Here is a 27,366-nt window from a genome sequence, read left to right on the forward strand (position 1 = left end):
CAGGGAACAATAAAACCTAGCAAAAATTAGAAACAATGAAGATTACTGTCTGAAACATCAACCGAAAAAAAATTCTCTCTTTCAACCACTAAAAAAGTGCAACATTGTCTGTTCTCCTGAAGAGTCAGACATGTGGCAATGCATTCCTGTTAGCAGTTTCCCACAACTGCCCATCCTCAGTCTCTCAAAATCACCCAGATGTCACAATGTTAATGCTCCTAAACAGAATCTTAAAAAAAACTTTACAAAAATTCAACCATATCTCTGCATTAACCCATCCATCAAACAACTGCAATTACTTGCAGCTTTGTAAACTAATTTTCTTTCCATGAGAAAACCCATTAGATCAGAGTTTAATAGCGAAGCTATTTATCTTGGAGGTAACATCAAGAAGAATCAAGACTCAAAACTAGGATATAAATCTTCACTGAATCAGACAAATGCTTCCCAAAATGGTGTCAAAGAGCACTCAGTTTCTTGTCTATCCACAAAGACAATATGAAATCAACCAAAGTAGCCAGAGAAATTTAAATTCAAACTATTATGATCAAACCACATTTCAGGAACCATCTCCAGTTCTGGGTACTGATATTTCAGCAAAAAAAAAACATTCTGACCTGCACGGATTACATCAGATCCACCAGGCTGATCTTCCATTCCCAATGTGGTGATGAGGGAGTGTCTGGGAGTCATGACTCCACAAATGAAGTAACTTCCAGAGTCAATTAATAGACTACAGTGGGCTAGTGTGGAATTTGCGGTCAGCAGAAACAGAGATACCAGAGGGTGAATTCGGCACGTTAACATTGAGGGAGTCATTGGGCCCGAAAGAGGCAACAGAAAGCTCAAAACATTGGACAATCGCTGTACTGTTGCACTGAAGGATTTGTCACTGGTGGTGCTGAAAGCTTTGCATTTCTCAACAGCGAGAAGTGGAACTCCAGTGAGTTGCTGATTTCACCTGGGCAGCAGAGATTGGCAGAAACAACTGGCGGGTACCAAACCCAGCGGCCACAAGTCTTTGCCCTCCTCCTACCCCCATTCCAGATGGTCCCCTGCTTCCTCAACCATTTTTTTGATCCCCATAACACAGGACACAAACCAGAGTGATACAGTCTGTGCAGACAAATAGAACAAACATCGTCCTGTTTGACCCATCAGGTGCACCAATATCATGGCACCTTGTGTTCTCGTTCAGTCAATGGAGGTGGTGAAGAGGAAACTAGAGGCAGAGAGTAGGAGTCTGTCAGGGAACATAGCAGACCAGGTTATGGCTCTGATTGCAGCTGCAAGGCCCTGTCAAAAGGTACTCTGAGGATCAGATCAAACAAATCCCTGAGAGTTATCAGTACTTTGATTCCAAAGGAAAGGTGGCCATCTTTCCCTCAGAGTGAGATGAATAGGCTTGTAGTGAAACTGAGGGAACAGAAACACAGAAATTGGTTGGAGAAACTCGGCAGGTCTGTGCGTAGAAAGTAGAGCTAACATCAAGTCCAGTGACCCCATGGGTCTTGCAGCAGACATGGAGGAATTCATCAGACGAGACCCCATGGACCATGAAGGTATCTTCACAGATGCTCCCAGACCAGAGTTTCATCAGTAACTTCAGTTTCAGATCTTCAGCATCAGCAGTTCTTAGTTTCACTTTTGTCTGATATGAGGAATACTGGAGCCAGCCAAAGGCTACAGCTGGAGAGGTACATAACCTGACCACCATGCAGCAAATGCCAAGGTGTTGCAAATAGGATTGGAAGAGGATACATGACCATCTGCTCCTTACCAGACAGGTCTGGAGCGTGACCCTGTGTCGGGACTAGTGACCGTTGGAGTTGTTCCCAGTTTGCCTCCTTGTCAATGATCTGTTGAGTTCGAAGGTTGTAGGATTTCCAGTCGTCTGCGAGGAGCAAGGGCAGGTCAGGGAGAAAGTACCTGACATTTTCCCTGATACTGGCCAGACAGTATCCATTCAGCTTCCATTCACTGAGCTTAAAAATAGAAGATCCTTTCATCAGATTGACTGAAATTTCTTCTCTTGGACGGAAGGGGTGGGAGGGAAGAGAAGTAGTTTAGAAGACCCCAAGGTAATGAATAGAGTTTCCTTGGCAACTGCTAACATTCTGACCTGCCATTTAAAAACACAAGCTCATCCTGCCGAAGGAGAGGCAGAAGCGATCCCCGCATCCTACATTAAAACAAGGGACTGATGAGGAAAAGACAAAATTTAAAATTAAACAATGGTTATGCCACATCATGTCATGCCCAGTATTCCAAATGAGCACAGTACCATTCTCCTGCCTTTGCCATGTATTATTGCACATTGCAAGTCTGAGAGAGGGTAAGTAGACCAATTGGCAGTGATCCACCACTAGCTGTGCCACCAAAAAGTACCACAAGGAATCATTGTGGCTAACTCACGGGATTCCGACAACTGGGGATGTAGACATAAACAAAATCCAAGCCAGTGGCTAATTTTTTAAAAATTATCATAGCTCCTGAAGAACAGGTTTTGCAAAACTACCAGGTTGTGCAAAAACCCCATTCCCCTATAAAACCTGTGCCCTATGATCCCCATGTCAGCTTTTGGGAGATATTCACCAAGGTATTAATGGACTGTATGGAGCCCTTGCCCAAAAGAACACAATGCTGGTTATGGCTGTCATATTATAGGAAAGACACACGAATTGGAGCGTGTGCAGAAGTGATTTGTATGAGGAACCTCAGTGACAAGGATAGATTGAAGTTGGGACTGTTCTCCTCTGAGAGAAGGTGGCCAATAGATTTAATAGAGGTTCCCAAAATCTATACCATGCATTGCAATACATAGGTCAAGAGAGGTTCCCAAAATCTGTGCAAGCTGAATAGAGCTGACAGGGAGAAGCCGTTCCTGATCAAATAAAAAGCAAGCAGAACAAGAGGGAGGTTTAAAGTGATTTGCAAAAGAAGCAAGGGTGATGTGCAAAACGTTTGTCAAGATGTTTGTTTCCACACTGTAAGTAATCTAATTTCAGATATGGAATGCACTACTTGCAGGAGGCAGGTTCAATTAAGCATTCAATAGGGCATTGAATGATGGTTTGGATAGATATTGGAAAAAAGCAGGAGGCTAGCACTAGGGAACAGAGCCAACACAGACACAATGGGCCAAGTGTCCTCCTTCCATGTCATAACAACTCTGTGATTGGGGGATCTTTGCCACCAAGGACATGGCTATCTAGTCCCCTGAAAATCATATCTGCTAAAGCAGTAGTGAGGGAATTGAACCAATTCTTCACTCAGTATCTGTCTGCCAAGGTCCAGCCACACCACGGCACAAGACATTCAAGTCCATAATGGGTAACCTGGGCATAGCTCAGTGAAAATCTTCAGCATATCACAATCACAGGGAGCACTAGAACAGTACCACCAGACCCTAAATTCAATGATCAGGGCATCTTGACAAGATTAACCCCATGGTTGGGACAAAGGACTAGCTTGTTTCCTGTTTGAAAATGAGCCCACCTGGTTTCACTCCATCTGAATTAGTTGAAAGCCTGAGGTTTTCTGAAACTAAGCAAGGAGAGGTTCACAGAACAGAATCCACTTCAGAGTACAAGACTGTCTCCTAGAGAGGCTGTGAAGTGGTCTGACAACACTTGAAAACGTCTCCCAAATAACAGTGGACAATCTAAAAGCGGACAAAATGCCGGCGCCCAAGTCTTTCAGTCAGGAGGCTACATGTTAGTGTTCCTACTGGCACCAAGTGGTCCTTTGAAGACTTGGTTCAGTGGCCAACAGAGAGAGAGAGAGAGTAGCCAAGGAGCTCAAATTAATCTGATAGAGATGCCAGATCAGGAAAATAAAACACAGGCTGTGTCATGTCACTACAATAAAGTAATACCACCAGCAAGAGGAGTAAGTAAGGTCTTTGCCATTGCTACTAACCTAGAGGGTGAGTAGATAGTGGTGACGAATTGGAGAGGCAAGTGGGTAAGTAACTAATCAATGCAGAAATACTAGCAAACCTTATTCATCCACCTACCTAAACAGAGCAGGTTTAGCAAGGCCCTTAAACCAAGTGAGCAGCTGTGCAGAAACCTAAAAGATTTCTATCCCTCGCTTTACAGAAGGATGAGATAGAGGGCCCTGCCAAAAGCCAACAGCCCTATCAGTTCAGCCCAGTAAAGCTGGCCCAGGTTCAAAAGATTATCTGCAAGCCAGAGTGCCGAATGTTAAAACCAAGCCAGATGGCTCCACAATGCCCTGCATTGAATACTGAAAGATTAATGCAGCAATCAGAGCAGACTTATACCCCAAACACTGGTGCAAGATTTAATAGGAGAGGGCAGGTAAAGCAGCCTACATTACCAAGATAGATATACTGTCGGAGTATCGGCAGGTTAGGCAGCCCTTGCAAAAGAAGTCTCTACCTTGGGTTATGCCAGTCAGACCCGAATGCCCCAGCCACCTTTCAAAGGCTGAGGAATCAGATAGTAGGTTTATCTGATTGTGGTTTAGACAATCTCCAGGTGTACAGAAAATCCTGGGAAATGCACTTGGAGCAATTGGAAGCCATCTTCCAGAAACCAGTCTGCTAACTTTATGGTCACACAGAGGCTTCAGGTCATTAAAACAGGACTAAAGTTTCAAGTGTTGCAACAGATGCAGTGCTGTATTCATTGACAATTGCATATCTGGAGCTAGATTTAGTCATCTGTAATGTGAAAATAATCATCATGAGTGAAAGAGTCTTATCTTAGGATAAAGAGCCAACAGTTTCAGAGTTTTTACTTAGGCACTCGTCGCCTAGTAATGTGGAAGTGAAGGATCTAACGATGCCTGTAGTTGTGTTAGCCTGAAGCTTAGAATGGTACCAGCTGGGGAAACCTGCAGAGAGCAGAATCTGAAGGTAAACCGCAGCCCACAAGGCACAGCTGAAATCAGGAAGTCCCCAGAGACAGAGCAGAAGATGAAAAACACTGCATATGAAAAACTGGAAGAGAAGACTCTGAAAGCAAAAACAAACCTCAAAACTTTGAACACGCATAAGAATTGGGAAAACTCCAGAAGGGTGAAAAAGTAACCTCAGAAGATTTGAAAAGCCAAGCTACAAATCTACATGCTATACTGGAGAGTAAAGGCACAAGAACAGAAAAAAGGGAAAAACCCAAATACAGCCAATACAGCACATGAGTGCTTATGGATGACAGTGTTGTAACAGTGTGGTTAAGTTAAATGGTCAGATGGTCACCACTGGTGACATGTTGTATGAGCTAGCTGGCCTTTTGCTGTGCACAAGATCAGTTTTCTGCCATTCTCCTTTTAGGTTTGGATACACTAGGCCTGTTTTGTCCAGTGTAGCAGAGTAAAGTGACCATGTAATCCAATGAGAACAGTGTTGCTTGTTATTTAATAGTAATCTGCTCCAGGTTTCATGGTATGATAGACATTGCTACAACGACTAAAAGACCTAGACAGCAGGTCTCTCTTTTGCTTTCAGAGTCTTCTCTTCCAGTTTTTCATATGCAGTGTCTTTCCTGTTCTGCTCTGCCTTTGGGGTCTTCCTGATTTCAGGAATCCTCCACCCTGGAAGCTTCCTGCCTCTATTCCTGATGAAGGGCTTTTGCCCGAAACGTCAATTTTCCTGCTCCTTGGATGCTGCCTGACCTGCTGTGCTTTTCCAGCACCACTCTGATCTAAACTCTGGTTTCCAGCATCTGCAGCCCTCACTTTTGCCTAGCAGGTCTCTCTTCTTCAGGGTCGAGAGGTTTTCCACCTCAATACACATCAATTCTTGTGATGTTATCAGGTTTAACCAATGAGTTCAGTAACTGGGAGAATCAATTGAGAACCTTTTGAACAGATTTAAACTACCTATCAAGATGTTGCAGGTAAGGAACTGTAAAAGGATGAATTAGAGATGATATCACAGTCAGTCAGTCATTGTAAGTCATCATTCAGATTTTCTTCAATCCAGGAAGATCAAGCAATCCAATTAGCTACACACACTCCCAAAATTTCAGAAAACAGAGTTGGAATCAATGTCAACTACTATATCATGCATTGCAATACATAGGTCAAAACAGTACCAAAAGAACACAACAGATGTCCAGCCAGGAGAGTTCAATGCTATCTCCGTGGTCATCTGGGACACTTTTGAAAAACACAGTAAGCTAGCAGCACCTTCATCAGTATAGAAACAATCGGAACATTTCCAGAAAAATAACAAAGCTTTCTCTAACTCGAAGCTTCAAAGAGAAAAGAACAATAAGGTTAAGACAACATGCCTGGATGAGGTTGGCACAAATTTTGGACCATGAATTTAAACACAAGGGCTTGAAATAATTTAACCCTGACACTAGAATAGCTACTTAAAACTGGAAGAGAGTTTGACTTGGTTAAAGCCTTTTTGTCCAGAAGCTCCAATGTTCGGTTGGCTGGTCTGATCCCCACAAAATTCAGTCAATATATCAACTACGTTGTGCACTAAATATTAGATGCTTTTATAGAAAATCAAAACATGCACTTCCTAGTGTGATTTTTATTTCAAACAAATGTGCACCGTAAAACATTATTAACATCTGACTGACTTTTCTTTATGCAGCTTTTGTTGCTCTTTTCATAATTGAGTATACTTTTTGTCTACATCTTTATGCAATTACTTCGATGTTGAGACATAGTTTGATGCACTTCCAGGGCCAATGAATCTTGAACCTTCCAGCTCAGAGGCACAGACACCAGCACTGGGCCACAAGAAGCAATTACATAATTAGTTCTCACCTTTATAACCTTTAATTTCTCAATGTTTAGCAACCTATTAATAGAATTAGATGTTAGCAAGTGAAAGACAGGAATACTAAAGTGTTAGACCAGGGGTGGGGAACCTGCAGCCTTCTGGGCCATTGTGTATGGCCTTTTAAACAAATCCAAATTTTGCAGAATAAATCTTTTATTTTTTATTAATATGTTCTTTCTGTCCATTATTATTTTTATTTTAATCTTAAAATGAATGTTTTAAAGTACCAGAGAGTAAAAGAAAATTCAACGAAATAATCCCCACTTATTGCTGCGAATCTACATTCTCCTACTTCACCAAAATCCGGACGCCCTTAAGGCAACAAATGATGGATACCCATCTAGAGGATCAGCTAAAACTGCAGACCTCCATGCTGCAACCAAATATTCAAATGCTTTCCTACAAAAAGCAGTCACAACAAAGTCATTAAAAGGTTTGTTAACTTTAGAATTAACATTTTTTTCATTTTTTTAGTTAGTTAGTACATAGTAGTTAGATTTTTTACAAAATAATGTGATTTTTGAAGAATATATAATTGAAGTTTCTTGGATGCGGCTTTATTAGATTACAGCTAACATAATGCGGCCTTCCAACATGAAAAGGTTCCCCACCTCTGTGTTAGACTACTTCACTATGACCTTCACCTATCTGTTGTGTGGAAGATTCACAGCACTTGCCAATTCCCAAACAGCAATGTCAAGAATTCCGGAACAGAAGCGAGGAATATTTGTCATGTCGGTAATCCTCATACACAGAAAATTAAGAAAGAATGTGTCTAGAGAGTTAGGGGATTGTTAAGGGCACTACAGAATGCAGGCTATACACTAAATAACAAACTGCAGTGCATGAAAATATTAATCATCTTTTGAGGACACATTATGCAAAAGCAAAGTATCATGGAGGGTCTAACGGAAAACAAGTATACAAATGATGTCCAGCACTTTTTAGGCATGGTGAACTAAGTGAGAAAATTTACTCCTAACTTAGCCAGTCTAACTCAACCCAAAAGGAGAGTTTTTATAAAAGTCCCAAAATGATCTAAATGGACTGTACTGAGTAGATATGGAGAGGTTGGTCTCACTCATAAAGGGAACAAGAATGATAGGGCAGAGATTTGAAGGGATGTGCAAAGGAATCAAGAGTGATGTGAGAAAATCCATTTTCACACAGTGAGTAGTTAGGCTACTGAATGCACTGCCTGGCAGAGGCAGACTCAATTAAGACATTCAAGAGGATGTTGGATAATCATTTGGACAGAAGTAGCATGCAATGATATAGGGAAATGGCAGGAGATTGGCACTCGGTCATGGTACTTGTTTGAAGAGCTGGTGCAGACATGATGGGCTGAATGGCCTCCTCTGTACCATAACAATTCTGTGATTCTGTGAATGATATTGAAATGAGGAACAGATTGCAGTTTTTTTTTCCCAGAAAATTAAAAAGAAGGTATTTTCCGCTGATGTTCTAGCAGTAGGTGTGAACGTACCATCCCAAGACTCAGAGCAGTCCTTATCATGGTATGAACAGATGGAACAAGGCAAGCTTTAAATTTCACATGGAGAGCATTGACAGAGGCTGAATAAAGTACACAACTATGGAAAATGAAACTTTGGCAGTTACATGGAGATTTGTAAGACTACTCCAATGGACTAAAACTCTAGTTAGAGTTGGACCATAAGTCTTTGCTAACATTATTAGGATTGAAGAAGATTGCAAAGATGCCACTCTAGAGCAAAGATTCATGCGTAAACGGATGAGATACAACTGTTTAACAGCTAACAGCTGTGGAGAGAGAAACAGAATTAAGTTTCTGAACGGTTCTGAAGAGGAGTCATGTTGGACTCAAAATGTTAACCCTGTTTTTCTCTCCATAAATGCTGCATTCTAGCATTCTCTGTCTTTATATCTGAGTTCTGGCATCAACAGTATTTTGCTTTTATAATTTTATTATGAAAAAGGTTTCCAATCAAAAATGAATATTCGTCAGACCCATTTCTGAAGAGATGTATCAGAGTCAAAACCTTAACCATGTTTTTCTCTCTACAGATGCTACCAGACTTGCTGAGTTTCTCTCACATTTTCTGTTTTTCTTTCCAATTTCCAGCATCGACAATATTTTGCTTTTGCATCATAATTTATGTCCAGGCAAGGCACAAGTACTTGGCTGATAAAAGTGGATCCTTATTCCGAAGCAATTACCAACATTACGAAGCAATGGAAGATAGCCAAAGTCAAATTTTCACACCGCAAAAATCTGATGAACAGTACAACTTTGGTGCAACCATTCTCTGATTGTACACCAATAAATCCTCCACGATTGTTAAAGGTTGTTTTGGTTTATGCTACCTTTTCAGCTCATAAATCTCTGGTTTATGTTTCGATGACCCTATTATGACGGAGCTGTCTGACCAAAGTTGATGAGGCAAGAGTTTCTACTGATAGTTCATGGGGGTGGTATTTAGGCATTACAAAGTCACACAGTTGCAAAATTAGCTCAACAGTGTGGTGACAAGATATTTGAAAAGAAAGAGTATGTGATTTGTCATGTTAGATATGTGCCATACGCAGCCAAATGGCTACAGAGCCAATGATTTAATTGATATTTCTGGATAGACTAAGTCAAAAATTAATGGCAGGTTTGTTTGATTTCAAAGGGCATTTAGTCCAGATTGACCATTATTCAAAATGGATTGAAGTGGCAAGACCTCATCAGACCACAGCAGATTTGGTCATCTGAAGACTGAAAATAATTGATGGCATGCACTTTCCCAATATTGGATGAGGACATCAAATTGTGAGTGAGGATTTCAGGAAGTTCACTTTACAGGCAGGGATCTATCTAATGACAAGTCCTCCACTCCATCCTCAGTTAAACAGAGAGGATGGTCAAAGCTCTAAAGTCCCTGATACATAGGAATCCAGACTGGAAATTAACATTGCTGGGTTATGGAGTAACACCATTGAACAATGGGCACTTCCCAGGGGGATTGTTGAAAATGAATGTACCAACTTTAAATGCAGTCTCAAACCATATGCAATCTTCTTAAACTATAAAGGAGGTAGAAGAAATGGACACTATAACACAGCAAAAAGCTGCAGAAGTGGTGCAGCTGTAGGAACAGGGCAAAAGCACTGTCCACTTTAAAACCAAGGCAGAAAATATGGGTATAAGATGAGAAGTCAGAAGAAACGGTCATCAGAGAAACCAATCAAGTGAGATCTTGTGTTACCAGAATTCCTGAAAGGATATTCAGGAGAAACAAGAAGGCAATGATCTTACTTGAGCCAAGAAGTGAGCCGGAGTCTGATTATCATAATATGTAGGTACGAGTTACTCAAAATCTATCAACTAATGTACAGAATGGTGTAACAATTCTGGATATGGTACCATACCATCAAACTACTGCTTAAGTCAAACTAATCAGATTGGGACATCAGCTCAAAGTTCCAGAACATCTCAACCTGAGATTCAGATTTTGCGTAGGATTTGTTGGGGAAACTGTGGTAATATATTCATGGTTGCAATGAATATGTAAAGAAATACATTACTGGAATATACCAATTAAGAGAGGAACACTTTAGAAATTTCCTGATAATTGATTGCAACCTCTACACTATTAGCCAGTTGTTTAACATTGACATTGTCTCTTTCTTAGACTACCTGGAAAAGGTCAGAAGGCAATTCTACTGCAAAACATTAGCCTGCACACCACGTGAATGGCGAGAGTCTGCAGGAATTCATACCCTGTAATACCAACAGTTTAATATTTAATTCAAGCAAACGTTAAAAACAAATTGCTGCAACAAGTTATTTAACACCAGAGAAGGTAAGACATGGTTGTGAAATCCCCATTATGTTGCTTGGCAATAAATTGTAGGCCTTTCCACTCATATTTAAGGTTGTGGCAAAATGATTGTTGTTCATTAAAAAAAACAGGATTAACAATATGTAGAATGAAACAAGCACATCAGTTCTGAGTGGCATAACAGACTCACTGTATCTACCACATATTAGTGCCTGAAATGCTTCTAACAACACAGGCATCCAATCTTTTCTACATTCTCCTCAACAGCAGCTAACATCTGTTTCCTACATAAATATTCCAAGGTGGCAGATGATGCTCATGAAGCAGAAACACAACTATTTTGACATCTTATTGAACAACTGGATATTTAATTAACCGCCAAATGTTATATGTTCTTATTCAATTATTACCATCGTTATGATTGATAAACTTGCTGAGTTGAGTTCTCCCACATTTAGATTATCTTTTAAAGAAGCTATAAAAAAACTTCTGCATATAAAAGCAAGGATGTTTATGGTACAGGAGGAGGAGATTCACATTCTTTCTTAATAAGAAGCAGACCAAGTCATAGAGCTGTACAATATGGAAACAAGTCAACTCGTCCATGCTGACCTAAATTAGTCGAGTCCCACTTGCTAGCATTTGGTCCATATCCCTCAAAACCCTATCTATTCATCCAGATGCCTTTTAAATGTTGTAAGTGTACCACCCTCCATCACTTCCTCTGGCAACTCATTCCACACATGCACCACCTTCTGCAAGTCACAGCAATATTACAGATACTCTCAACTTGGTGGGGGGCTGGGGAAGAAAGAGTGGGGAAAAGACACTTTGAAGAATTCTCAGTGTATAAAAAGAGTCAATAAGATATCCTGCCAGTAGTAGGGCTCTGCAAAAGGATCCAAGGAAGCCAACTGGCCACTGGAAGGTAGTCTGTGGGTTAACCTTTTTCTCCCCCTGTACAGTTGGTTCTGCTGCAAAGTGCATTTCTTCAATGTGAACTGGCTATAACGCAATTGAAGAATTTAGACCATCTTTTGAAGAACGTGAACTTTTCTCGCCTGTATAGCAGCATGATGGCACAGTAGCTAGCACTGCTGTCTCACAACGTCAAGGTCCCAGGTTCAATTCCAGCCTCAGGTGACTGTCCGTGTGGAGTTTGTATGTTCTCCTCGTGTCTGTGTGGGTTTCCTCCGGATGCTCTGGTTTCCTCCCACAATCCAAAGGTGTGCAGGTCAGGTGAATTAGCATGTTAAATTGCCCATAGTGTTAGATACATTAGTCAGAGGGAAATGGGTCTGGGTGGGTTACTCTTCGGAGGGTCGGTGGACTGGTTGGGCCGAAGGGCCTGTTTCCACAATGTAGGGAATCTAATCTAATCTGTATTGGCTATAACATGGTTTTGGTCCCATTGGTTTCAATGGTGCTGTATTATGCAATTTTCTTATAACATGGAATCACACAGGAATGTAACTATCACATTATATCGGAACAGACTATGTCTTTCTCTACTCTTCACTTTGTGAATATTTTCAGACATGTCTGTGCAACAGAGAAAGATGGCATGGTTTCAGGATTTTTAAGGGCAAAACTGAGAAAAGCAAATATCTTTTAGGTGGCTGGTAATCAACAGCTGGAATTGGTAACCAAGATATGTGGTTGAAGCTAAAAATAAATTATTAAATTCTCTGATTGAACAACAGGAGCATATGAAGTAAACTAAAGGGACTTCTTACGATCTTAATTATTCTTCGAAGACTGAACTGTCACTAAGTGAGGAAATTCAGATCTCAAAAGCAGCAGATCACAATGGCTGTTATAGAACATAGAACATAGAACAATACAGCGCAGAAGAGGCCCTTCGGTCCTCAATGTTGCGCCGATCTGTGAACTATTCTCAGCTCATCCCCCTACATTATCCCATCATCATCCAGGTGCTTACAGTCATAGAGATGTACAGCATGGAAACAGACCCTTCAGTCCAACTCATCCATGCCACCCAGATATCCCAACCTGCCAGCACCTGGCCCATATCCCTCCAAACCCTTCCTATTCATATACCCATCAAAATGCCTTTTAAATGTAGCAATTGTACCAACCTCCACCACTTCCTCTGGTAGCTCATTCCATTGCCATGCAAGATTTCTTTTCACAGCATCCTTTAATGTTAATTATGTTCAGAGTAATTTAAGAATCAATATCTTCAATTTATACGCTGGAATAATAGAATTTAAATGTTTATGCCTTAAACTACTCTCTGCACAAGGTGAACCTCAAGGTGACCAAAATATTTCCAACAAAAATCATTGATATGAATGCTGAATCTTAGTTAGAAGCATTATCATATATAATAAATATCAATGAATCCTATTGTCCATCACTTATAAACACTTCACCAATCTGCAAACAGAGTCATTGTTAAAAGTTGCTTTTTTGCTTTTAACTCTGTAACGATCCTAGCTGATGGTAATTCTGAAAAGTCAGATCCCCAGTGGAAAACCTGGATTGATACACCACAAGTTTAACTTTTTTTGCAATTTGACTACCATATTGGTCAGTCACTTAACATAATCATGAGGAACTACTAAAGTACTTTTAACAAAAGAACATATGAGACAATTTGGAAAGATCTTATTAGAAACAAGTAGAAAGATTTAACTGTTTTATTTTCTCATAGTATCCTTACAGACATTAAACCCAGTGAAATTTCCATTTCAGTTGACAAGATTGCAAATATCTCATTTGGATGAGTATTAAGCAAATGTTATTCTTTACATTAGTGTCTCTCTCCAGAGATACACAGGTGCAGCCTGACACATTGACTTTTTCTCACTGAACTCTGAGAAAGCTTCAAGGCCTCTTCCAGCCTTGAACTGGACTGCTTTACTAGATTAAGACTTTTTCCCAGCTCTGATTGCCTGGAGACTTCTAAATCTAAATTGCCCTTTTGCCAGTAAGGATCGTCTCTCTCTGAAGTGGACCTGCTTGTGGCCCCTTCTGTCTCTCTCCAGGTAATAAATTGCAAATTAGTTAACACTTGATTAACAATTATTCCACCAGGCAGCTTAGCTGATCATTTAGCTTAAGTCACATGATTTTTTCGAAATGCCATTTTGTCCCAACTCTGAAGAAAGAAGCCTTTAAGCTTCATTAAAAGAAAAAGCTTGCATCACAGAACTGAAAATCAAGAACCCACTAATCCCATTCACATAGGGAATGAACTTCCTGATAAGTGGAGGATGTGGGCACAGTTACTATGTTTAAAAGACATCTGGATAAGTAGATTAATAGGAAAGGTTTGAAGAGATCTGAGCCAGGAACAGGCAGGTAGGACAAGTTTTGTTTGGCATTATGTTCGGCGTGGGCTGGTTGGACTGAAGGGCCTGTTTCTGTATGACTCTATGACTTCCTCTGAAACGAAGAAATAACCAAAGGCAAGAAGGAGATTCCATAGAGGCTGTCGGGCCATGACAATATTCTGGCAATGAGTCTGAAGACATGTCTTCCACCACAAGCTACACCCTAAGTCAACGTTTTTCAGTACATTTAGATTTAGAATTTATAGTTAGATTTAACTTTGAATTAAATAATAGCTTCCCAGTACTACTTTAAGTGACAGTTCAATTTGAGAGGGAAGAAACAAAACCTTAAAACTCAAAAATCGATCTGAACCTGATGATGTTGTAATGTTCCATCTATTACAAATGATGCGATATCATCTCGTGTGAGCAGGCAAGCCTTCCACATGGAGATATTCCCACCATCTGACAATTCACAGCATGCATTATCCACCCATGGGAATCCATACCAAGCCATAATTCTATTCCAAATTGCCATCCTAACTTGGCTTCTTTCAAAACTTATTTGAGACCTTGTGGCCCATCTCCCCTTGATCATGATGCTGCTTCAAAGTATTTAATATAAAGTATGCCAGCTGAGACTCCAACCAATTCACAACAGTTGTGATAAGTTCTGTCAATCTTTGGAATTAAGCACCCAATACTGTTCAAAAACATAAGTATCTTGAGAGTGATTGGTAACAGTAAAGGTATTGGGTAGATACAGTAGAGCCAATTAAAGCCCACAACAGTGGAGAGTCAATCAATTCAGGATGGCATAAACGTAAAATACTGTGGGTGCTGGAAACCTTAAACAAACAGAGATTGCTGGAGAAACTCAGCAAATTTGCCAGCATCAATGGAGAGAGAAATAAAATTGGAATTTTGAGCCTGGCATGATTCTTCAGAGTTCTGTAGAGGTGTTATACTGGACTCAAAACAGGATGCCAGCTGGCTAATAGAGCCAGCAGATTGCTGTGAGACACCTTGTTCAGAAGCATTCAGGCAGACTGGAGACACAGGCACAAAAAAAGAGGGAGCTTATATCAATGAAGCCATTATGGCATCATTATGAGGAAGGATTACTGCATGATTCCGTGACAACTCCTACAGGTCTTAAGAGAAAGAATTCCTATATCCAGGAGAGGGAGGAAGAAGCCACACACCTGAGTAAGAAGAGATGGCTGGAGTTAGCAGGAATGGTGAGCAGACAAGAGGTGATCGCAAGAAGCTGGATTTAGTGCTGGAAAGAATCAAATGACTTGTCTTGGTCTGGAAACATGAGTCACATTTGGTATTACTGTGAACTCATGATATGTGAGGCCAGGAGCCACATCATGCAGCGAGTGACTGCAGGCATCAGCATTCGGATTAGGAGCACCCAGTTAATGTGTGCTTGAACTCTATAGCTGGCGATGGACAGAGGCTATACTGAGATGAATGTCCATGTCACAATCCCAGTGACACAATGTTGCATATTTATAGAGTCTCAGAGACAGCAGCATAGATGGGCCATGCGCACAGAGTTACACAGCATGTGTCTGTGCTAGCAGGAGCAGTGCATTCATAATGCCAGGGAGTGTCAATGCATTGTGGGTCAGGGAAGAGGGTGAGGTGGGTGGGAAGGTGAGATTCATCAGATACAAGAGACAATCAGACAGCAGAGCAACCAGTCATGGAGGCTGAAGTGGGTGTGGAATCATGAGCAAAGCGATGAAACAAACACAGAGAATGCTGGAGAAACTCAGCAGGTCTAGCAGCATTCATGGAGAGACAAACAGAGTTAACGTTTCAAGTCTAGTGGGATTCTTCTTCAGAACTTCCTCTTCAGTTCAGTCAGGGTTTAGAAAATGTTTAAAAAAAGTTCCCATTTACTGATGTACAAGGACCCGAGGAAACAAAATTAAGGATTTGGATAAAAGATGCAGCAGGATTTGAGGAAGAATATTTTGAAGATAGTAAATGGGAATGTTCTGGATGCTGCATCTGAGGTTGGTGGAAGTGAAGGCAACAAATTAGTTCAAAAGGAAATTGGATGAGTATTGAAGAGAAATAGACTAATGGGGTCATGGGCTATAGAGTGGGGGAATGGGACAGATTGGATTTGCTGTACTGACAGACAACCCAGACATAATAGAATCTCTATAGTCCAGAATCAGGCCATTCAGCCCATCGAGTCCACACTGACCCTCCCACCTAGACCCACTCTCCTGCCCTATAACCCTACATTTCCCATGGCTAACCCACCCAGCCTGTATGTCTGTGGACACTACGGGCAATTTAACATGGCCAATCCACCTAACCTGCATATCTGTGGACATTGAGAGGAAACTCGAGCACCTGGAGAAAATGCACGCAGACAATGTGCATACTCCACACACAAAGTCACTGAACCTGGGTCCCTGGCATTGTGAGGCAGCACAGCTAACCACTGTGCCACCCGATGTAGTGAATAGCCATTTTCTGATCCGCAATGACTGTGCGACTTGGCCAAGTTTAGCAGCAAAATCTCACTAGGGCTCCAGCCACACTTGAAAAATCAGAGGTTGCACTACTATCTAAGGACACTGTGGCACTCCACTCCAGCTCACACTCTTGCAGCACGCATACAATCCCATCGATGGGCTTTGCATTGCAAGTGTAGAAAGGCTGGCACAATCTTTCAGAGATGTCAGGATGTTACACAGGTAGTAACAGCTCCAAGCACTTCCCCTCTGGGATAGTGAGGAGAGGCATAGTCATGCTCAGCTTTATGGGTGTCACCAGTAAAGCAGCAGCAAGATAGTGTCATAGAGTAATACAGCATGGAGACAGGCCCTTCAGCTCAAACTGGCCCATGCTGACCATGGTGCCCCCTCAGCTAGTTCCAATTGCTCACATTTGGTCCATATCCCTCTAAACTCTTCCCATCCATGTACCCATCCAAATGTTTTTTTTAAATGTTGCTATTATACCTGCCTCAACCACTTTCTCTGGTAGCCCATTCCATACACGCACTCTCTGCCTGAAGAGGTTGCCCCTCAGGTCCTTCTTAAATCTTTCCCCTCTCACCTTAAACCTATGCCCTTTAGTTTTCAGTTCTCCAACCCTGGGAAGAAGACTGTTGCATTCATCCTATCCATGCCCCTCATGAGTTTATACACCTCAATAAGGTCACCCCATATTCTCATACGTTCCAAGGAATAAGGTCCTACCCTGGCCAACCTCTCCCTATAACTCAGGCCTACTAATCCCAGCAACATCCTTGTCAATCTTCTTTGCACTCTTTCTTATAACAGGGTGACCGAGATTGTACAGTATACTCCAAGTGTGACCTCAATATCTTATACAGTTGTAACATAACATCCCAGCTCCTTTACTCACTGCCTTGACTGATGAAGGCCAGCATGCTAAATGCCTTTTTCGCCACCCTGCCTAACTGTCAGGCTGCTTTCAATGAACTATATATTTGTACTCCCTCTGTTCCACAACACTTGTCAGCACCTTACCATTTACTGTATAAGTCCTACCCTGGTTTGACTTTCCAAAGTGCAACACCTCACACTTCTCTGTATTGAATTGCAAAGATATGTCAGGATATCTGTCAGCATTTTCAGAGGCAATTCAGTCCTGGACACACACAATGGAGCAATGCATCCGTGCCATGTCTAATCCCATTTCTCTAGAACATGAATCTTTGATTGAAAGGGTGGAGATAGACACTGGAGCATAGCATTACATGGATATCCATAGCACTATATGGCATGGTCTCATTCACAAGATGTATGAATTAATGGACCAACATGATGCTCCAGCTACCTAGTGCCAGGAGCTGAGCACAACTGCAAAGAGCTGAAGAGAGGCATACTGAAGGCTTTAGAGATTCCTCTCAAGTCTGAAGGGAGATCCTCAGTTACTTTGACACTAATTCTGCACGCTGATCTGCTGACTAAGGCAAGCCACACAGAGTTGTGGGTGGCCTTTACTGTGCCAGCTCTCAGTGGGGTTTGAGCACCCAGAGAAGGGAGACTATGGCTGTCTTGTACTGGGATGGAAAAGGCAGAAGGGTTCTCCTATATCAACTCAAGGCACAGGGAGATCATTCCATTAGTGTTACTATATAAGAGGATGTAACTACACGGGCTGACATTTAGTGTTTCACTGCATGGTAATTATTTTTACAATGCAATGGTGTTTAATGTTTTACAGAGGTTTGAGATGCAGTGTATAAAAATTTATAGATACATATTTGTGCACCAATTGACAGCCATTACTAGGCTAGTATTTATTGACATTCCTAATTTCGCTGGGGAAATTAGTGGCTAGCCATTTTTTTTGAACCACAGTGGACCCTGGTGTGTCTTGACATCCACAGTGCTACTTGGAAGGAAGTTCCAGAATTTTGACCAAGTGACAGTGAAAGAACAGTTATATAGATTGTTCCATGTCAGGATGGTGTGAGACCTAGAGGAAGTACATTTAAGGTGTGCCTTCATAGGCAGATCATCACCTTGGCTGGAGTGAAAGAAATTGGAAGAACCAGGGACAGCGATGGTCTTGCTGCCCATAGTTGTTCCAGCCTTGTATGGGACAAAGTCTAAGAAATAAGTAAAACTCAGAGCCTCCTGAGTACATTTTGAAAAGACCTGGGCTATGGAGCTGAAGAATACATGGAGAAGGTAAGGGTGTCTTAAGTAAAGTCAACAAGACCTCAATGTGTCTACTGAGCAGAGTATTTCAAGCTCACGTTCCAAAGAACACATTCCTGTGGTGTCACTGTTTAAGAAAGGCGGTAAAGACAAGCCAGGGAACTATAGACCAGTGAGCCTGACCTCGGTGGTGGGCAAGTTGTTGGAGGGAATCCTGAGGAACAGGATGTACATGTATTTGGAAAGGCAAGGACTGATTCGAGATAGTGAAGATGGCTTTGTGCATGGGAAATCATGTCTCACAAACTTGATTGAGTTTTTTGAAGAAGTAACAATGAAGATTGATGAGGGCAAAGCAGTAGATGTGATCTATATGGACTTCAGTAAGGCGTTTGACAAGATTCCCCATGGGAGACTGATTAGCAAGGTTAGATCTCATGGAAGACAGGGAGAACTAGCCATTTGGATACAGAACTGGCTCAAAGGTAGAAGACAGAGGGTGTTGGTGGAGGGTTGTTTTTCTGACTGGAGGCCTGTGACCAGTGGAGTGCCACAAGGATCGGTGCTGGGTCCACTACTTTTTGTCATTTACGTAAATGATTTGGATGCGAGCATAAGAGGTACAGTTAGTAAGTTTGCAGAAGACACCAAAATTGGAGGTGTAGTGGACAGCAAAGAGGGTTACCTCAGATTACAACAAGATCTGGACCAGATGGGCCAATGGGCTGAGAAGTGGCAGATGGAGTTTAATTCAGATAAATGCGAGGTGCTGCATTTTGGGAAAGCAAATCTTAGCAGGACTTATACACTTAATGGTAAGGTCCTAGGGAGTGTTGCTGAACAAAGAGACCTTGGAGTGCAGGTTCATAACTCCTTGAAAGTGGAGTCGCAGGTAGATAGGATAGTGAAGAACGCATTTGGTATGCTTTCTTTACTGGTCAGAGTATTGAGTACAGGAATTGGGAGGTCATGTTGTGGCTGTACAGGACATTGGTTAGGCCACTGTTGGAATATTGTGTGCAATTCTGGTCTCCTTCCTGTCTGAAAGATGTTGTGAAATTGAAAGCGCTCAGAAAAGATTTACAAGGATGTTGCCAGGGTTGGAGGATATGAGCACATGGAGAGGCTGAACAGGCTAGGGCTGTTTTCCCTGGAGCATCGGAGGCTGAGGGGTGACCTTATAGAGGTTTACAAAATTATGAGGAGCATGGATAGGATAAATAGACAAAGTCTTTTCCCTGGGTTCGGGGAGTCCAGAACTAGAGGGCATAGGTTTAGGGTGAGAGGGGAAAGATATAAAAGACACCTAAGAGGCAGCTTTTTCATGCAGAGGGTGGTACATGTATGGAATGAGCTGCCAGAGGATGTTGTGGAGTCTGGTACAATTGCAACATTTAAGAGGCATTTGGATGGATATATGAACAGGAAGGGTTTGGAGGGATATGGGCCGGGTGCTGGCAGGTGGGACTAGATTGGGGTTGGGATATCTGGTCGGCATGGATGGGTTGGACCAAAGGGTCTGTTTCCATGCTGTACATCTCTATGACTCTATGACCAATATCATATATATTATTTGGCAGGAAATATTTTTATTCAAATAAAACTGATGGGATACAACTGCTTTTCATATCCTAATTAAGAAAAAAGGTAGGCTGGCAATAATTTGGCTTTTATATAAGGGGAGGGAAGAGTTACCAACATGTAATGATAATGTAATGCTAAAATAATGCATTTTAATGTAAATTCTGCTGTAATGCGTTAAACATTTTGAATACAATGCAATGTAATCTGCATTGGAAAGTATAATTGCATCTCTACATCTTCATTACAGAAATGGATCACAGCTCTCTCCTCCAATTAGACAAATAGATTTGCCAAAAATATTCGCAAACCATTCTTCTTGGAAGCCAAAAAAGTTATAAAAATAGAGAGTATGATGATGGTCTTTAATAGAGAAAGGATGCATTTAATGTAATTCAATACAAAAATTGGCATTTTGCTTGGGAGCACACACTTGGCTCGATTTACTCCATTCTACATGTTAAGAATTCTTTCATAGCCTGCAGTAGTAATAACCATCATCACCATTATGAATAACAGTACATTTACTGCTTTGATTCTGCTTTGCCACTGGTGAAGTGAAGTGTGTAATAAAGCCCACTATAATCTCCTTGACACTAATGTTTTCACTGAGCACCATCCAGATGTATCACTTACGCTGGCTCCGGCTGCAACAATGTAAATCTTCTCTTCTAGTTGCACTTACAGAAATGAATCTGTGCTGTCAAGCGGCAGCTCTAAATTATTCAACAGCCTCCCATTTCAGAGTGCATCAGCTGCCAGAGCCCCAGGGTCCCAGCAATTCATCAATGCCCGTGACACTACATATTAGCCCTTCCACAAGAGAGCAATGATGGGGATTCTACAGGGAGGTGAAAATAATTACAAGATCACATTTCCACACAGTTATAAGAAGCTTTTAAAAGCAGCCCTGCAAAACAGCATCTGAAAGGTGATACAGACTAGAGAGACAACGCTGTTCCTGTGGTTTCCTTGAAAGGAAAGATTCCTGCTGGGTTCGGAGGTTCACTCACACTGGTGTTTCTCCTACACTGCAGTTAGATAGCTATTCTTCATATGTGGGCCTTGACATTGGGTGCCATTAGTTGGTGGTGTCTAAAGGGAAACATGGTAGCATCTTTTCATCATCAGCCAGGACAAACACACCCACACCTCCCAGCTCTAAGCACCGATTAGCTCCAAGGACAGGAAGGTTGGGACAAAACATTTAGAACCAAATGCAGGACAGAATTCAGATTGAAAACCTGATACGTTAGGCAATATATTTACTTCTTGCATTTTGTCAAGTGGAACAATAGTGCACTACTGTTAATTCTGCATTTCCTTTTCACAGAATCCAACTTATGCTGTTTTCTTTTCAAATACAGCGCTGCATTGAATGAGCTTTGAAAGTTCCTTCCTGGAATTTTTCAGTAATAAATATTCTATTTGTTTTTCCAAGTAGTTTTGATGATTGTGCAAATAGATGAGAGTGAAATGTGGAATGTGCATGAAGATTTTTAATATTCAATTCTTTACAACCCAGTGCAAATTTTGAAAAGGCCTAGAACAGGTGAAAGTACCTGTTGTAAAGAAACTGAAATGTCCTTTTTAAAAAGAACAAATCTTTAAGGTTCTCTCAACGTCTAAAGCAACAAAAGTGATTGTTGTGTTTTCTGCAACATGGTGTAGTGTTAATGTCACTGGACCAAACAGCCAGGCTAATGACTTGGGGACAGAGGTTCAAATCTTATCATGGCAACAGCTGGAATTTAACATTCAAATCTAAATGAAATGGAATTGAAATTAATAGTCACCATGATGCTATTATAGATTGTTGTGAAGATCCATGTGATTAAGTATTGGCCTTTCGGAAAGAAAATCTGCCATCTTCAGCTGGTCTGACCCACTTGTGACTCCAGATTTACAGTGATATGATTGAAGAGCAATTAGGCATGGATAACCATTTCTGGCCTTGCAGCATTACCCATATCCCATGGACTGGAGGTGGATAGGAGACAGGAAAGATTTATTTTTATGCATTTATGAGATATCAGCATCACTGGCAAGGCCATCATTTATAATCCATTCCTTGCTGCCCTTGAGGTAGTGGCAAATTGCCTCTTGAACCCTTGTAATCCATCTGGTGAATGTACACTTTGTGTTAAGGACTGAGTTTCAAGTTTCTGACCTAGCAACAGTGAAGGAGCTCAAGAGGATAGAGGCTGTTTACAGAAAAGTTGCAGAAATGTACAGAGGTGCTATACTAACACAAAGCATAATTCCTGCAATTTTGCCCTCTCTTCTGTTGGCTGAAGCTATTATCCTCAGTTGTCAATCTGTCAACTCAGCCACAAGATGAACAACTTTCCATCTAGAATAAATCATCATTGGCAAAGTCTGAACTTTATACTTGGAGTATCTTACAAAACCAAATGGTGTGGCACAGTAGCTCAGTGGCTAGCACTGCTACACCACAGCACCAGCGACCCAGGTTCAATTCCATCCTTGAGTGACTGTCTGTGGAATAGCTCATTCTCTGTTGTCTGCGTGGATTTCCTTCAGGCGCTCCGGTTTCCTCCCACAGTCCAAAGATGTGCAGGTTGGGTGGATTGGCCATGCTAAATTGCCCCATAGTGTCCAGGGATATGCAGGCTAGGTGGATCAGGCATGGGAAATGCAGTGTAGATAGAATAAGAGTTTGGATCTGGGCGAGGTGGCCTTTGGAGGGTTTGGTGGACTTGATGGGCCCAATGGACTGTTCCCACATTGTAGGGATTCTATGATTCCATGAAATTTCAACATTGATAGAGTGGCAATAGTACGCAACTGAACCATACAGTTCTGTTTCCAACTCACTCAATCAATCAGAAATAATGAAAACTTGAACATCAAGCATTGAGCTTTCTGAATTGGACTTGTCATAATCGGTTGATGATCCTTATAAGTAACTTCACTGATATCAGTAGTATTCAGTTGATTTCTATCTCAAAAGACAAGTAGTAATAATAAATTTGCAGTGAGCTGCTGACTGAATTGTCAATGAGCAATTATCAGGTCTGTCATTGATAGCACCAAGGAGACCTAATCAATAAACTTTTCTGGAAATAGTGACCAGGATTTCACTCACCTGATACAATTCTGGTGTGGTTGGAAACTGTCTATTTCTCAACCCACAAGCCAACTGTACGAGCTGGAACTAACATCAAACTTCAGCTGGACTAATGAAGAGATTACAGTGATAACAAATATGAGCATACAGGCACAAATTCTCAAGAAACATGGCCAGTTCTGTCACCATTCAGCATTTCAAGTGGAATGACTGTAGCAGTTTTATTTTTCCAGGATATTTCAAAGCAATTCAAGATCAGAAATCGCACAACACTAGGTTATAGTCCAACAGGTTTATTTGAAATCAGAAGCTTTCAGAGTGCTGCCCCTTCATCAGGTGGAGCTCTACCTGATGAAGGAGGAGCCTTCCAAAAGCTTGTGATTTCAAATCAACCTGTTGGACTATGATCTGGTGTTGCGTGACTTCTGACTTGTCCACTCAGTCCAACACCAGTACCTCCACATCTAAGCAATTCAAATCAGTAATGATTTGATAATGGCGATGTACTCCAAGTCAGTGTTTACCCCTTACAGCATCTGATATGGTTTGAACTATTAAGTGTCCCAATGTTGTTCATGCCAAAGTGACAAAAGCTACATCCTGAATTGATCAAAAATATTCACAGCTCTTTTTCTTGCAATTCTCCTTAAGTTTAAAAAGATCTGCATTTTCTTTATGGGACTATGAAAACAAAGGAAGCCAAGCAATAGCAAGAGGGAAGACAAATGCTTTTAAAGGGTCAATTGTTATGTCAAGTCTTTTGGAGGATCCTTTCATACAACACCAATGAAGTTTTGCTTCTCCTTTTGCAAGTGAAGATCTTTCCCCTAGAATGTTCATCACAGATTCAGATCTTTGGATTATGGAAGCTATCTCTGGAAAGACTTGAAATTTCTTGCCTTAGTGGGACTGAGACAGATATCCTCACAGAGTAATTTGTTAGTGGTGTCGAGGTTAGTTCAAAAAAAGGTTATCAGGAGATGGTATTGATAATAATGGATGGGATCAGCATATTATTGAGAGAGGATCTAAGATCATAAGAATAATGTACAGAATCTATTTTGATAGAGTTTGAATCAGCAATGGGCAGCTGACATTTATTGGAGTTAATTATAGGTCAGCAAATAGTAATGGTAATGTGAAGCATGGTATTGATCAAGAAATGAGAGAAATGTATGGCATGGGGAACCATAGTTATCATGAGAATGATAATGTAGAATGGTAGACCAATTGAGGAATAAAGCTGTGGAGAACAAATTTCTGAAGGTTGTCAGGAATGGTTTTCTGTAGCAGTACACTAAGGAATCAATTAGAGGAAACACTATTGTATGTCAAGAACAATGAAATGAATAAGAGGTGAGTGACCACAGCACGATGGAATTTTACATTATGTTTGAAGGTAAGTAGTTCAATCTAAAGCAAAGGTGTGAAGTTTGAATAAGTGAAATTATGGAGGTATGAGGCACAAATTGATTGGGAAGTGGATTGGGAAATTAAAAGATATAAATGTACATAGGCAATAGATTGTCTGTAAAGACCTGTTACATAATCTACAGCAATTATACATTGCTTCAAGGTGCGAACACTCACAATGATCAGTCACCCATAGATAATGAACAAAGTTCAGGATTGTAAAAAATTAAATGAAAGGCCTGTAAGATTGCATCAATAGCAGCAATTCTGAAGATTGAGAGATTTTTGAAATCCAACACAGGAGGATCAAGAAACAGATAAGAATGGGGAGTACAGAATATAACATTGACTCTCCTGCTCCTCAGATGCTGCCTGATATGCTGTGCTTCTCCAGTGCCACACTTTGACAATACAGAATATAAATGCAATCTAGCAAAAATAAACATAGAAAAGGATTGTAAAAGCTTCTATAGATATGGAAAAGGAAACATTCAGTTAAGATGGATGTGGATTCATTGCAGGCAGAGTCGGGATAATTTATAATGGGGAATAAAGAAATGGCAGATAAGCTAAATGATTACTTTGTGTCTGTTTTCACAGAGGAAGATCAGAGATCTCCCAGAAGTGGCTATGGTAATTGAGAAGCGGAAGGAAATTTGTGTCAGTAAAAAGATTGCACTGGAGGAAATAATGGGATTGGAAGTTGACCTGAAGGTCTGTGTCAGAAAGAGATGAAGGAGGTGGCTATAGAGAAAAAGTCAATGATTGGTGACTATGTCACATAAGTCTATAGATTCTGGAATGTTTGGTATGGATTGGAAGGTAAGAAATGTCATCCCACGAAACAGGGAACAACAGACCTGTTAACTTTACACCAATAGTTGGGAAAATGCTAGAATTACTTAAACTCCCTCAATCTTATTAGTTTCTTAATTACCCTTTATTTTTGATATGTCAATTATATCCTTTTACTTGGAAACAAACATGGAACCTGGGATTTAATGCAGGTCTGATTCAACAGGTTAGAGACCAGTGGGGACCCCTTATTATCTTTCTCTGGGAGGCACAACACTGCTCCAAGATAATAAAGCACTTATTTGGACAGCGACAATGTCCCACAGAATTAATATCCTAGTAGGATGCAAAATCTTGCCCCTGAGAGTGACTAGCTCATCAGACACTGGCAATTCTCCAGAATTGGCAGCACCATCATGACAGCAGGGCGCTGTCTGTACTAACGTGGGGACTATCTTGAAGATCACCAATGGATCTTTAATAAAGTTGAGTGTGGATAGATGGACATCATGGATGGGGGTTGTCAAGGAAGCAAGGGAAGGGGAATATCTTCCTGCCGGACCCTTTTTTCAATGTTGTGATCCTTGATTGGGCACAAAGTGCACGCTAACATGGATTAACCACACCAGCCCACACACCCCCTCCCACTAATAAGCTGCTTTATCCATCCAACAAGATTGAAAACTTACCAACCAAAGAAGCCTTTTTTACCCAACTTTTAGGTTACCTTTTGCTGGATTCTGCAACACCCCTAGTCTTTGGGCTTACTACTATTAGTCATAGAATTATAAGCCTCTTATTCTAACTTAATACTAACTTTAACTTCCCAAGTACACCACAAATGGATCTTTTGTACTGTGTTTTTTTTTAATGGGATGCATTTTTGATGGATATATTCATGTGTCCTTCCTGTTGGCAATCTAAGATACTTTCTTCAACTCTTTCATTTGACAGCTACCTGTGAGGAATGTAAAATTAGTCTGGCTGACCTCTGGCTATATCTGTGTTTTTTTTGTCTATTCCCAAACTAATCTAGTAAACCAAAGGATTATTTATGGCAGAGTTGAAATTGCATCTCACGGGTGAAACTAAATATCAAGTAAACTCTTCTGCTGGAAAGTAGCTGGTGTTGATAATGAACTCAGCTTTTATGGCGTAGCCTGATTTTTAAAAATGTACAATGACTATTGTGACAGAGTTAGAAGGGAGCATTGATTCCTTTCTAGACCCACTCTTCCCAATGCCCACAATAAAATCAACCAGGTTCACAATATGGACAATTCAATAGATTATAAACCATGTCTGGTTAAGTACTGCAAAAAATTCAACTGGGTTTTTTTAGTCAACAAAGAATTATCAATTTGTTACAAATAAAACTCACCCAAACCAACATGCAAAGGGTTAAGCTGTGCCAAGGTAGAAATGAGGTATTGTCTAGCATCCCAAACTTATTGTGACACAGCATGGGTAACAAATAAATGATGGTTGAACACATCAAACAGCAACTATGATTGAGACATATCCCATGTATTTCCCCAGCAACCCCCATCCCTACATTAATGACTCTGTGGTTCATTAAATCACATTAACATTTCACGAGGGATTATGATTCTTTACTGGCCCTGAAAATCCCTTGAAAGCCATTCTACTATTGTCTTCCTCAACAGTTGTTCATGTTTTGATAGTTTACCTTCCTCTTCTGGGATTACACATATCCTGATATTTTGGAAACTACACTCCACCAATTAGCTACAAGCATAACTCCAGATTTTTCATGACAACAGCTTTCACCCAAACCTCAAATGCCTCTGGATTTGTTTCTTGAGCTCTACTCCTGCACCGCTGTACAAAGCAAATGGTCGTTGTGAGTTTCCTTCATACTCACCCACAGCCGCACTAATGGCTCCGTCTGATTCTTCATAGATCCCAATGCATTGCTAGA

The sequence above is a fragment of the Chiloscyllium plagiosum genome, unplaced genomic scaffold (genome assembly GCF_037043375.1).
Source record: "Chiloscyllium plagiosum isolate Xiang-an unplaced genomic scaffold, Cpla_swu_hap1 HiC_scaffold_14, whole genome shotgun sequence".
NCBI lineage: Eukaryota > Metazoa > Chordata > Chondrichthyes > Orectolobiformes > Hemiscylliidae > Chiloscyllium > Chiloscyllium plagiosum.